The sequence below is a fragment of the Diorhabda sublineata genome, chromosome 6, assembly GCF_026230105.1.
Source record: "Diorhabda sublineata isolate icDioSubl1.1 chromosome 6, icDioSubl1.1, whole genome shotgun sequence".
In the NCBI taxonomy this organism is placed as follows: Eukaryota; Metazoa; Arthropoda; class Insecta; order Coleoptera; family Chrysomelidae; genus Diorhabda; species Diorhabda sublineata.
The window spans coordinates 20,783,380-20,796,645 of NC_079479.1; the positions used below are offsets into that span (position 1 = coordinate 20,783,380).

Consider the following 13,266-nt stretch of genomic DNA (forward strand, 5'->3'; position numbering starts at 1 on the left):
TTTTTTTTCCAAATTTTGTTCATTTTTTACATTATTTGTTAAAGAATAATTTTTATATATTATGTCGTAACATAACATAAGCAGCATTTACAGAAACTCCAGCAAAATCGCCGGTGTTCTCAAGAGTAATAATATAAAAGAGAGTCTTAAACTCGGAGTTCAGTAACATATATTTTTATTGTAATTATTTTCATATTTTCTATCAATAGTAATAATAAATATTTTTAAAAAGCTACTTCGGGTTATCAAATTTGTTATTTACGCCTATGTTAAAGCGGAAATTGCCGCTATTATACAACAAACATCCCGGGCAATAAGTTTTTGTTTATTGCTTAACGGCCGTACATTTACCTCACAAACATGTTTGAAATAAGATCCAGTAAATATCAATAAAACACATCTCTTTATACTCTACAGATTTTCTCAGTTTCTTGGTTTGACTATTCAGGACAGGGACAGCTTACCATTTTGGTATGCGAATTAATTACTATGTAGAGGGGCCTTAGTTCCGTTACAATGCAGGAATCATTAATTTCTTCCATAGTTTTCAAAAATAAAAGATAGACTAAAAAGATGATAGGATTTAGCTTCTCAATTTAAAGATGATATTACATAACATTATTCCAATAAAAAATCATTATAATCACAGATAGACTACGGAGGTATAGGTGATAGGAAAGGTGGAAGCAGGTAAGCGTGCAAGCTTTAGTCCCTCACAGAGAGAATCTCTGAGAGCTCAAGCCCTAAAACTGCGACAAGGTACTTGCACTTTAAAAGGGCGGTATGAATATTACTTCAATTATTTGTAAAGATTTATTTATTCACGGCGAAAAAATTTATTTTACACAATGCAAACACATTTTCCATTATCAATATTATTCAATTCAATAGGAATGTTACAATTTAATTTGAATTCTAATCGAGTTTTTTATTTTTTTACACCAAAAGTGTTTTCAATTTTCGCAACAAAAGTTCAAATTTAGATGCCACCAGTTTAACGTACAAATTAGAAAATGCGAATTTTTCTTTGTTTGTATGAGAAAAAAAATTGAAAAATGCGATAAGAGCAAACCAGAAATTGGAAGAAATTAACGGAGCCTCAAGAAAAGAAATTGTAATGATAAATACCGAGAAAATGGGATTACAATCCATTATATATGGTATTAAAGAGCAGGTAACTCATTTCAAAAATAAATCTAAGGAAGTTGATGTGTTGTTTAATGAAATTCTCAAATTGAGGAATAAGATAACAGACATTGAGAATATAGTTATAAACGGATCTAGAGATCAAGTAAATGATATTTTGAGGGTAGAACACAACTTTGGTCTTGTCAACTGTTACTTTGAGAAAGTAACTTTTAATAAAACTTTTATAAGACAGAAATATTTGGTGTTTATTTGGATTCGAGAAGGAATCGTGAACTTCACTTTAATTTATAATTAAATAAGAACAGTGAAAATTCTTATATTTTTACTTGATTATGCATTATTAGATCTGCTGGACGAACTTTTTAAATTTAGCAGTCGATAACGAAAATTTATTCATCCTCTTCACTATTTTTTGTTTTTCCCTTGGGAGTCTGGATATCCTCCGTGACATACCCCAGAACCGTTGTGAGCTTTCTCAGAAGTAGACACTTTCTGCTTATCGACCGTAATATTTTTATTCAATTTAAATATTGAATACTAAAAATCACACAGAAAATATAAAATTAAGAAAGAAGAAATCAAGAGATGATTCTCAATTTATAACTAAATGAAAAAATTTAATTTTCTTACGTTTTTACTTGATGACGGATTGGTAGATCAACTGGATGATGTTCATTGGAGCTTGAAATTTCGTCTCTAAAAATGACCCCAAATTATATCAAAATTTTGAATTAATTTGAAATATATATATATATAGTTTGGTGTTATGTGGTCCAGTGCAAACATAATGTTTGCACTAGACTACACCAAACACACACAATTACGCTTTTTTCAGAGATTAACTTGAAAGTTTATGTCACATAAAAAAATTCTCCAATGAAGACAGAAATTCTTCTGGTGTTGTCATTAACGGTTTTTGGCTAGTAATTCTTTCAGATAACACCAATTGCCATGCAATTTAGTATGTTATGCTATATTATGTGTACTTTCAACCACACTTTAAATGCCACCGCTTTATTAGGGTGGAAATTATTTAGTATTAACTAACTTTGGAAATCAATAAATGAGTAAATTTACAGGATATTCCAAGCATATTTTTTATAAAATCAATACTTTTTTGGCTATTCACGATTAAACCTGCTGAGTTTTAAACCAAAAAATGTGTTTTTTAAACAATATTTTGATAATACTGCAGAAGGATTTTGTATTATTTTTTATTTTTATGGCTGCAAAGTTATGTCTCATTAAAAAAATGTTCAATTCGCAATTGAAAATTTGTTAAAGCTTTTTAAGAGACCTGAAAACATAACATAATCTACAATAAAAGTATATGGTCATAATAAATATAAGTTCAAAGGAAAATCAAAACTTTACCCAACACATTTTTCATAATGAAAATTGAATATTACCCATTGAAAAATAAGAGCACTGATGTATCAAAAATGTGTTCAAGGGGGTTTTAAAATCATTATTGTGAAAATATATATGATTTCCTAATTTTGAATTCTTGTAAAAATCTTTTTTGATAATAGTTGGAAAACTAAATAATTGATGCAAAAAACACTAGAATAATAAAATACAGTCCTTTTTCTGTAAAAAACATTCATTTAAAAAAAAATGCCCAGCCCTTTCAACTTCAAAATCTCTAACATGAAAAGTTAATTCCTATTGAAATGAACACAAAAGTATTATCACTTACCTCATGTCCGCATTCTGACACTCAACAAGCTGTAATCTAGATGTTTGGCTTTTCTTTCAGTTAACAAGGCCAAAGACTCAATATTGTGTTCTTCCCTCAAAATATCATTTACTTGATCTATACATCCGTTTATAACCACCTATATATTTTCAAAGTCTGTTACCTTATTCCTCAATTTGAGAATTTCATTTAACAACACATCAACTTCCTTAGATTTATTTTTGAAATGAGTTACCTGCTCTTTAATAGCATATATAATGGATTGTAATCCCCTTTTCTCGGTATTTATCATTACAATTTCTTTTCTTGGGGCTCCGTTGATTTCTTCCAATTTCTGGTTTGCTCTTATGGCATTTTTCAATTCTTTTTATTATACGAACAAGGAAAAATTCGCATTTTCTAATTTCTACGTCAAACTGGTGGCATATAAATTTGAACTTAGTTGCAAAAATTGAAAAAAACATTATGTATATAGCCCATGGAAATTAAAGACAACTTCTTGATATTGAATATAAAGAATTCGATTATAATTCAAATTAAATTATATTTGAATCGTAGCTATCGTATCGATTTCATTAAACGAAGATAATTGTTCCACTTGAGTAAAATACGTTTCTTCACCATGAATAACTGAATCTCTATAAATAACAATAATATTCACATTCCTTTGTTCCATGTGAATTCAGGTGATAAGTGTTACAGTTACAATGACAAAAGGCGTTCTACAAGCATTGTTTCTATGAAACGATATACAAAAAGAGTATTTACTATGTCCGTTTATTTTAGCAATTATTGTTTACAATTAATCAAAATAATACTTGTTACGTTAGAATTATTATGGAAAACTATTAGGATTATTTACTAAATATGTATTTTGTATATGTAACATCAGTATCATCATTGTATAAAGAATAATTAAATGGCGCCAAAATTAAATAATTTTGGCGCTATCTTTTATTGGGGTAATTCGGCAACCAAAGCTAAGAAAACACGTAATTCAAGCTACGACGTACAGTAAGAAAAGATGTCCACCTCGTCAAATGATATCCTCATAAAGTTAACCTAGTATCTATTCTTTACACAATGGTATTATACCGAAGGAAGGGGACAAGCGGGACCGGATACCGTGAGGCAATGAAAGCTTTAGAAACTTTATACAAGTATTTATAATATCAAATATTGATAATTCTAATATTTTTGATCAAAGTTATTCCATCGAGAAACAGGTTCAGCAAGTAGCAATCAAGTACAAAAAAATATAACTGATTACTTTAAGTGATAAAATTTACTGTAGTTACATACGCGGCTTATCAAAAAAACTTAAAAGCGCAGCAGAAATATTATACATTCTGAAACATTCTTATTTAGCAACACATGTAGATAAATTTTATTTCTTGTAAATTTATTTTATATAATTCATTCTCTGTTCAGATCTCTACCAATAAACTTGTAATTACTTTAATAAATATATTTTTTAAAATCGAGTTTTTCGTTAAGAAAAATAAAATACCGTATTGTTTTTTTGTCGAAGCAATACATTATGTATGTATATTCATACCTACATTAAATTCATAACACCAAAAACACCACGCATTTTTATTAACATTTCCGCCTCTAAAAATGGAATAACCATTTCTACATCTGTAAGCGGGGGCCTTTGTAAATGAGAACTATAATTTTAATTATTCTTTTGAAAATGATCCCAGGGAAGGAGTGAAACGTTAATTATTTATTATTAATTGATTTAATTTCTGATTTCTTATACGTTTTGATTATTAATGTTTCTAAATGTTCTTGATTTTAGGTCTCTTCTGATTATATATATATATATATATATATATATATATATATATATATATATATATATATATATAAATGCTTCTAAATGTTCTTGATTTTAGATCTCTTCTGTTTCCAAATTAGTTTTTTTAATAATTTTAAAAGATAGATAAATATTAATGATTCCACTTTTCTGTAAGTCTTTATGAAAAAATTTGTTGAAGACTTTATATATGTACATCTTATATATTAAAAAAATTGATGATTTCCATTCCGAGTCCGTTCAGGTGTTCTACCCAACCGTATTGATGTACAGATCAGCCATCAACCATCGGATTTCATCTAATTTTACTTATGGAAGTTTTTCACATACACACGTTCTATCCTTAATATCTCAGGTTCTATTCAAGATATAGACTTCGTTTTGGTTTAAGAACACTCGCTGAAACACCTTCTTTCTTTTGATTTTTTGAACACTTAAATCGGTTGAGTTGGGGAGGAGCTAGGCGCGGACATTCAATGTGGATTTATGGATTTTTGTAGGTTTTTGGCAATTTTTCTCCATTCATAGATCTATATCTTAGGTTCTAATATAGCTACAGAGTTCGTTCTTTTCTATTATAATGATTTCTGATACTTATTTAATGGATTCGATGCGAGCGAAGCCAGGGGTAAGAGCTAGTTTCTTTAATTCTTAGACCTTTTATTATATTATTAGGAAAAAATTTTAAAACATAAGAGACCTAAAATGAAGAAAATTTAGAATATATATATATATATATATATATATATATATATATATATATATACAGGGTGTTTAAAAAAAAGGTGATCCGTCTTTAGGATAGATAGAAAACTGAAAAATATTTGGGGTTTGCTTAGGAAAAAATATACATGATTTTGCCGCAACTACTGGAATGGCAATATTGTATTGAAATGATATATATATATATATATATATATATATATATATATATATATATATATATATATATATATATATATATATATATATATATATATTTATATATTTATGATGTTTTGAAAGCTGATACATCCAATAAATTGGTTTTTATGTATGACTCTCATTGAGGGCACTAGTTACATGGTTCGTACTAAGTAGTATTGAACATAACTTTTTCAATATTAAATTTATTAAGCAAAATTTCAAATGAACTTAAACATCATTTAATATTGCACTATCCTTTTTTCTAAAGAATCCATTAATCTTCTAAACGGTTAGGAGTCAGCTATGACGCCGTTAAAGTGACGTTGAATTCTGTTTTTCAATTCTTGTGTATTTACCTCTGTAGCATAAACTTTTTCTTTAAAATACGACCAAACTGTGTAGGCCGAGGGGGCCAATGAATCAGAGCTTCTGCACTTCTACCAATCCATTGATTCGGAAAATGGTTACTCAACCAATTCGATACCTTCTGTCAAAGTGCGGTGGAGCTCCACTGGGTTTAAAAAATAGAGATCTTCTAATATCTCGAATGAGTGATTGGTTAAAAAATACTGGTACATATTACCATTTAAATTTCCAGGTAGAATGTAATAACCTATTAGTTTGTTACCTACAATTGCTGCCCAAAAATTAACTTTAAATGAGTGCTGAAATGTGATACCCTTTTGACATGCGGATTCTCAGCAGCAGCAGTTAAACATACTTCGCGTAAAATAGCCTCGTCCGTAAAAAGAATACATTTTAATAAATTTGGATTGACGGCTGACCTTTTTTGCAATGTTTGACAAAAATCCACTCTAACCGGTAGATCGTATGGCAAGAGCCCTTGGACTTGTAATAATAAAGATGTAGCTACTGCTCTTTAAGTATCCTCTAAGTACTTGAAGAAGACCTATTTTGCCACATTCCTTACGCTTATTATTGGATTTTGATCAACTAAATTTAGAATCAAATTTCATTTATTAATAGTTCTTGTTATTCCTGGCTTAACAAAATTTATTTTTTTAGGTCTCAAACATTCCCAGTTTCTCGACAACTTCGTTCAATGGCTCTAAATGTATTTTAACTTGGAAAGTTTCTTCGAGGAAACTTTTCTGCATCACGCGTATCAGCTGCTAGTGAGTTTTCTAAACACTCGCATAAGATTGATAACATGTCAGTGTATTCAAAATTTTAATAAATTTTGATGAACAATATCTAATCCAACAAATAAGAAATTTTCAGAAATGTAATTATTATTGACTCAACTATCAATGAATGACAGTTTTCCATGGCAAACTCAGAAAAAATGCCATTGCCGTATAAAATTCAAAATTAAAAGGTTCTCCCCCTCTATCCTCCATACGACAAGGTAGTACATTATATTTAACTATAGGAACAGAAAACATTCTTAAAAGCAAGCATTTTTTTCTTAAATAAATATTTTTCACCAAATTGTCGAATAGCTTAAAGTGGAATAATTACCATTCCACTTTGCTACACGAATAGATTATCCATTTCACCAGTCTTATTTTCTTGACTATAAAATCATAATTTTAGTATTTTATAAATTATGCATTTGTAAAAAATATTTTTAAAGCAAAAAATAAATTATAAGGTAACAGTGTATTGCATTCCAATTTATTCCACCTTATATTATTATGGTGTATTCTTTTTTATGTAGATGGTGAGAAAATCAAAGTATCAATCTTGGGAAGAGGGGGATCTGATAGATGCAGTTACGGCGGTGAGAATAAGCCGGTTAACGTATGAGTTGGCGACAACTGTCTACAACATACCACAAACAACATTATTTCGGCAAGCCAAAAAAGCATGTGGCAATCAACAGGATGCTACCAAGGGTTTGGGCAGATTTAAAAGATGTTTTACTCAAATAAAACTAAGAACTTATAAAATACTACATATTTATGAAAAGTAGATGTTTTGGATTAAGGGGAGATCTGAAATTTTTGGCATATGAGTTAGCTTCACGTAATAATATGCCTCACTATTTTAATGATCACAAAGGATTGGCTGGGAAAGATTGGATGCTATTTTTCTTGCAGAGGCACCCAGAGCTTGCGCTCCGTCAACCGGAGAAAACTTCATTAGCCAGACCTACTGGATTTAATAATTAAATATTTTGTTCCAAATGGTTCGCACATTTTCTTAAGCACGTTCAACTCACAGCAACGAATCCGGCTCTACTTATTCTAGATAGGCATGCCAGCCATACGAAAAATATTTGTTTGATTTAAACAGCTCGAAAAAGTCATGATGAAATCCTCTGTATTGCCCCTTTGGACGTATCTTTCATGTTTCCCCTCAATACCTTTTACTACTAAGGATTCTGAAATCATCCAGCTAGACAAATATAAATAAGGTAAGTCGATCTGTTATTTGGAAAAGCATACAAGTGATTTTGAGAACAATACGATATGGCCATTTAATCCGAGAATTTTTCTGAGGATGCATTTGTAGCTGAAACTTATAAATCACAGAATAATGTCTATAGAACATTATTTTATTACAATTCTGAATAAATTTTTGGCCTGACCAAACAAATCCTTCAGCAAACACTGAAAACGCCAATGCAGTAATAAATAATACAAAAGCATCTCACCTTAATGGGTAGGTATTTTTTACCTAGGTACCATAATTGTTCCCCAAACTCTAAATAATATCTTTTCTTCTTACGTTATATGAACTTTTTTTATTATTTTATATTTAAAAACGGACAAATAGATATAAATTTTTCATCTGCCTGTTCATAACACTCATAAGTTCAATCACCACCGTTTCTTTCAAAAACAGATGATTACAAGCAAGAGGAAGTCTGCAGTGTTAAAAATAATACTTTTCTGGTTTGTATTTAATAATATAGGTATTAGTTTTTTTACTTTCTGGCCTACTGTTAAGATATATGAAAATAAAAAAAGAAGAAGTCAGTTAGTGAGAATCATAGAGAATTATCGAGAATGATTCATCATTAAGGTTAAGATGATATATTAATATGATTTGTATTGTACATGGAGTTGACAAAATAAAGGTGTATAAGAAGGAAGACTATAAGTTAATTATTTAAAAAAACAACAGGTTATGGGCCCAGGTGATTCTGTGGATAATTAAAATATAAAGAAAATGGCTAATTCACAAATAAAAAATATTTATAACATAGAACTATTGAATGGTGAAAATTATTACTCATGGAAATTTAGAGTGAAAATATTACTAGAAGAAAAAGATGTGGCAGAATGGATAGAAAAAGAATTTGTGGAATCAGATTATACAGTGGAAAAAGACAAAAAGGAAGCTATGAAAAAAGATAAGTTATGTAAGTCATTGATAATACAATGTTTGGATGATAAGCAATTAGAATTTGTAACGGAGAAAAATACAGCCTATGGTATATGGCAAGCTTTAGGAGATATTTATGAAAAAAAAGGATTAACCGGGCAAATGATGCTAAGAAGAATGTTAATGTCATTAAAATTAAAAGAGAATGAAGATTTGGAAGGTTATTTGACAGAATTTGATGACCTTGTTAGGAAGATAAGAGCTACAGGGGCTGTTATGAGTGATGAGGACATTGTATGTATGTTAATGATGGGGATGCCTCCAAGTTTTGAAACAGTTATAACAATATTAGAGAATATGGATCCTAAAGTGTTAACAATAGATTTCGTCAAAAGAAAATTTAGAAGTGAAGTAGAAAGAAGAAAAGCATTAAAATCTGAACAATCAACTTATGAACAAAAATCAGCAGTATTTAATACTACAAATACTAGAAAAATAGTGTGTTTCCGGTGTCACAAGGAAGGACATATGCAAAAAGACTGTAAAGAAAGTGTACCAGGGCAATCAAATTCAAGAGTTGTGCAAGGTGGTTTTACAAGAGGTAGTTTCAGAGGAAATTATAGAGGTGGTTATAGTAGAGGAGGTTTTCGAGGATATGCAACTCCAAGTAGAGGTTTCACTCGAGGTAGAAGTTATCATACAAACTACAGAAATCAGGGAAATCATGTAGAGGTGAACAAGAAACAAAGTTCAGAAGATCAGGAAGAGCAAGATGGAATATGTTTTTTGATGAATGGTAATGAAAGTAAGATTGTAAGTAACGATAATATCTCATTCTATATAGATTCAGGCTGTACAGATCATTTAGTAAATAATAACAAATATTTTTATGAATACTTAGAATTAAAAACACCAATTAACATAGCAGTAGCAAAGAATAATGAATATTTGAGGGCAATAGGTATTGGAAATATTAAAGTTTTGAGTAAAATAAATGGAAAGATCATTGAATGCATAATAAAAAATGTTTTTTACGTTCCAAATTTAAGGAAGAATTTATTATCAGTAAAAAGATTAGAAATGTCTAATGTATCTGTAGTTTTTGAGGGTGGTCAGGTTAGTTTATATAATGAAAATAAATTGATAGGAGTAGGATTTAGAAACAGGCTTTATGAGATTATTTTTGAGTATAAGATAGAAAATCGATGTTTTATGATTGAAAATGATGACAATGAATCAATGATGTGGCATAAAAGATTAGGGCATATATGTAATGCAAATTTAAAGTTATTAGTTGATAAAAGAATGGTAAAAGGTTTGGAAAATGTAAATGTAAATAAAATTGATTTTTGTGAAGCCTGTGTAAAAGGTAAAATGACAAAACTTAGATTTGAAACAAGATCACATGCAAAAAGATTATTAGAGATTGTTCATACTGATGTTGTCGGACCAATAACGCCACTAAGTCACGATGGGGGTAAATATTTTGTTACATTTGTGGATGATTTTTCTAATTTTTGTACAGTGTATATCATAAAAGGTAAAGATGAGGTGTTTAAGTGTTTTGAAGAATATGTAAATATGGTACAATCAAAATTTAACATAAAATTGGCAGTGCTAAGATGTGACAATGGAGGGGAATATATTTCCAAAGATATAAAAGATTTATGTAAATCAAATGGAACTGTTTTAGATTATACAATACCATATACACCACAGCAGAATGGTAAGGCTGAGAGGTTTAATAGAAGTTTGTTGGAAAAGGCAAGAACAATGATAGAAGAAGCCAACCTGCCAAAAACATTTTGGAATGAGAGCATTAGAGTAGCTGCTTATATTTTAAATCGTAGCCCTAGCAAACATTTAGAAAATGTTACACCAGCAGAATTGTGGTATGGTAAAAAACCTGATATAAAAAATATTAAGATATTTGGATGTACAGCATATGCTCATATACAAAAACAATTTAGAGAAAAGTTTGATCCAGTTTCTGAAAAAATGATTTTTATAGGATATACAAATACAGGTTATAGATTGTGGAGTATAAAAGGAAAAAGGGTGATAGTAGCACGAGATGTTATATTTAATGAAACTGATTTTATTTATAAAATAAAAAAGGCAAGTATTGAAATAAATAATAGAGAACAAAACAGTTTAGAAGAAAACGCTGAAATAGAATCCGAAGAAGATGAGAGTAATGATGAAGCTCATAAAAGAAAAAATTTTGAAAGAATAAAAAGGAAAGTCAAAATTCCAGAAAAATATAATGATTATGAATTATATATGGCATTTGATGCAGTATCATTTGTAGAAAAAGTACCAGAGACAGTGGAGGAAATAGATAATAGAAGTGACAAAAATATGTGGATACAGGCTATGAAAAGGGAAATTGATTCAATTGAGAAAAATGAGACATGGAATGAAGTAGAGAAACCGGAAAAAGCAGAAATTTTGACAGCTAAATGGGTATTTGCTAAGAAACCATTAGAAACAATAATGGAAGACAGATACAAAGCGAGATTAGTTGTACGAGGATGTGGACAGAGAAATACTTATGATTATGATGATATATATTCACCTGTGGCAAAAATGACAACAATAAGGACTCTTCTAACAGTGAGCAATCAATATGGATATTATATAAAACAACTTGATGTGAAAACGGCATTTCTAAATGGAGATTTAAAAGAAGAAATATATGTTTATGCGCCAGAGAGGGTAAATTGTAAACCAGGATGTGTTTTAAAATTGAATAAAGCTCTTTATGGCTTAAAACAAGCTGCAAAATGCTGGAATATAAAAATAAATACATATTTATTAAATTTAGATTTTACAAGATCAGAAACTGATTATTGTCTATATACAAAAGTTGATGAAGATAAACAAATTATGTATTTATTACTCTACGTGGATGATATCATATTAGCAGGGCAAAAATTAAATAAAATTGAAATTTGTAAAAATGATTTAATGAGATGTTTTGATATAAAAGATAAAGGAGATTTAAAGAGTTTTCTAGGACTTGAAGTAAATTATATTAAAGAAGAAGGAATCTTGGAATTAAGTCAAAGAAGATATTTACTTGGAATATTAGAAAGATTTAATTTTGATAATTGCAATCCCACAGCAACACCTATAGATCCAAAGTTTAATATTTTTGAAAATAAAGATGATGAATGCACACTACCAGTAAGACAACTAATTGGATGTTTAATGTATCTGATGCTTGGAACAAGACCAGATATCAGTTACTCAGTAAATTATTTAAGTAGATTTCAAGATAAAAATAATAGTTTGGTGTGGACAGGATTAAAAAGAATTTTAAGATATTTAAAAGGAACAGTTAATATGCATTTAAAATTTGAAAGAAAAAATAATGAGAGTTTGTTTGAGTGTTATGTGGATTCTGATTGGGGAAGTGAAGTGGTAGATAGAAAATCAGTGTCAGGATATTTAATTAAATTATTTGGTAATATAGTGATGTGGGTAACAAGAAAACAAAATTGTGTGACTCTTTCAAGCTCAGAAGCTGAGTTAGTGGCATTATGTTCCGCAGTACAAGATTGCTTATGGTTTAAGAAATTATTGTTTGATATGAAAGTCAATATTCAAAATTTTAAAATATATGAGGACAATCAAGGATGTATAGCTTTGATAAAAAATCCCGAAAATAACAAACGTGTAAAACATATAGATATAAAATACAACTTTGTGTGTGACATTTTAAATACAAAGAAAATGGAATTAACTTTTATTGGAACTAAAAATCAAGTAGCAGACATTTTAACAAAGGGGCTCCACAAAAGACAGTTTTATAAGAATAGAGATTATTTAAATTTATGTTAAGATATTTTGTTTATTATTAATGTTAATAAAAGAAAAAAATCAAAATATAATATTTGAAATTTCATAGAAAAGTATTAAGAGAGGGTGTTAAAAATAATACTTTTCTGGTTTGTATTTAATAATATAGGTATTAGTTTTTTTACTTTCTGGCCTACTGTTAAGATATATGAAAATAAAAAAAGAAGAAGTCAGTTAGTGAGAATCATAGAGAATTATCGAGAATGATTCATCATTAAGGTTAAGATGATATATTAATATGATTTGTATTGTACATGGAGTTGACAAAATAAAGGTGTATAAGAAGGAAGACTATAAGTTAATTATTTAAAAAAACAACATGCAGTAAAGGTGTGCCAAAACACGTCGCCGACTTCATCTAAAATGTGTCACGAACAGAGTTTGTTACTTGTGAAATAGGAGGAGAAACTACCGACAATGATATTGGATTTGGAGCTCCTGAAAGTCCAATGAAAGAAATTATTACATCCCGTAAGGAGTTTGGATGTTTTTGAGGTCCACGGTACATAATACCCGTTCCACAATGTAGTCA

The 13,266-nt window shown here is 29.3% G+C and overlaps 1 long non-coding RNA gene across 1 annotated transcript; it reads right to left on the reverse strand.

Moving 5' to 3' along the window:
* Positions 1–704: 704 nt before the first annotated feature.
* Positions 705–3,524, reverse strand: LOC130445907 (uncharacterized). The gene is made up of 3 exons (XR_008910081.1): positions 2,849–3,524; positions 1,780–1,845; positions 705–1,686 (listed from the first exon to the last, which is right to left on the reverse strand). It is a non-coding gene; the product is annotated as an uncharacterized LOC130445907 (long non-coding RNA).
* Between the last annotated feature and the right edge of the window lie 9,742 nt (positions 3,525–13,266).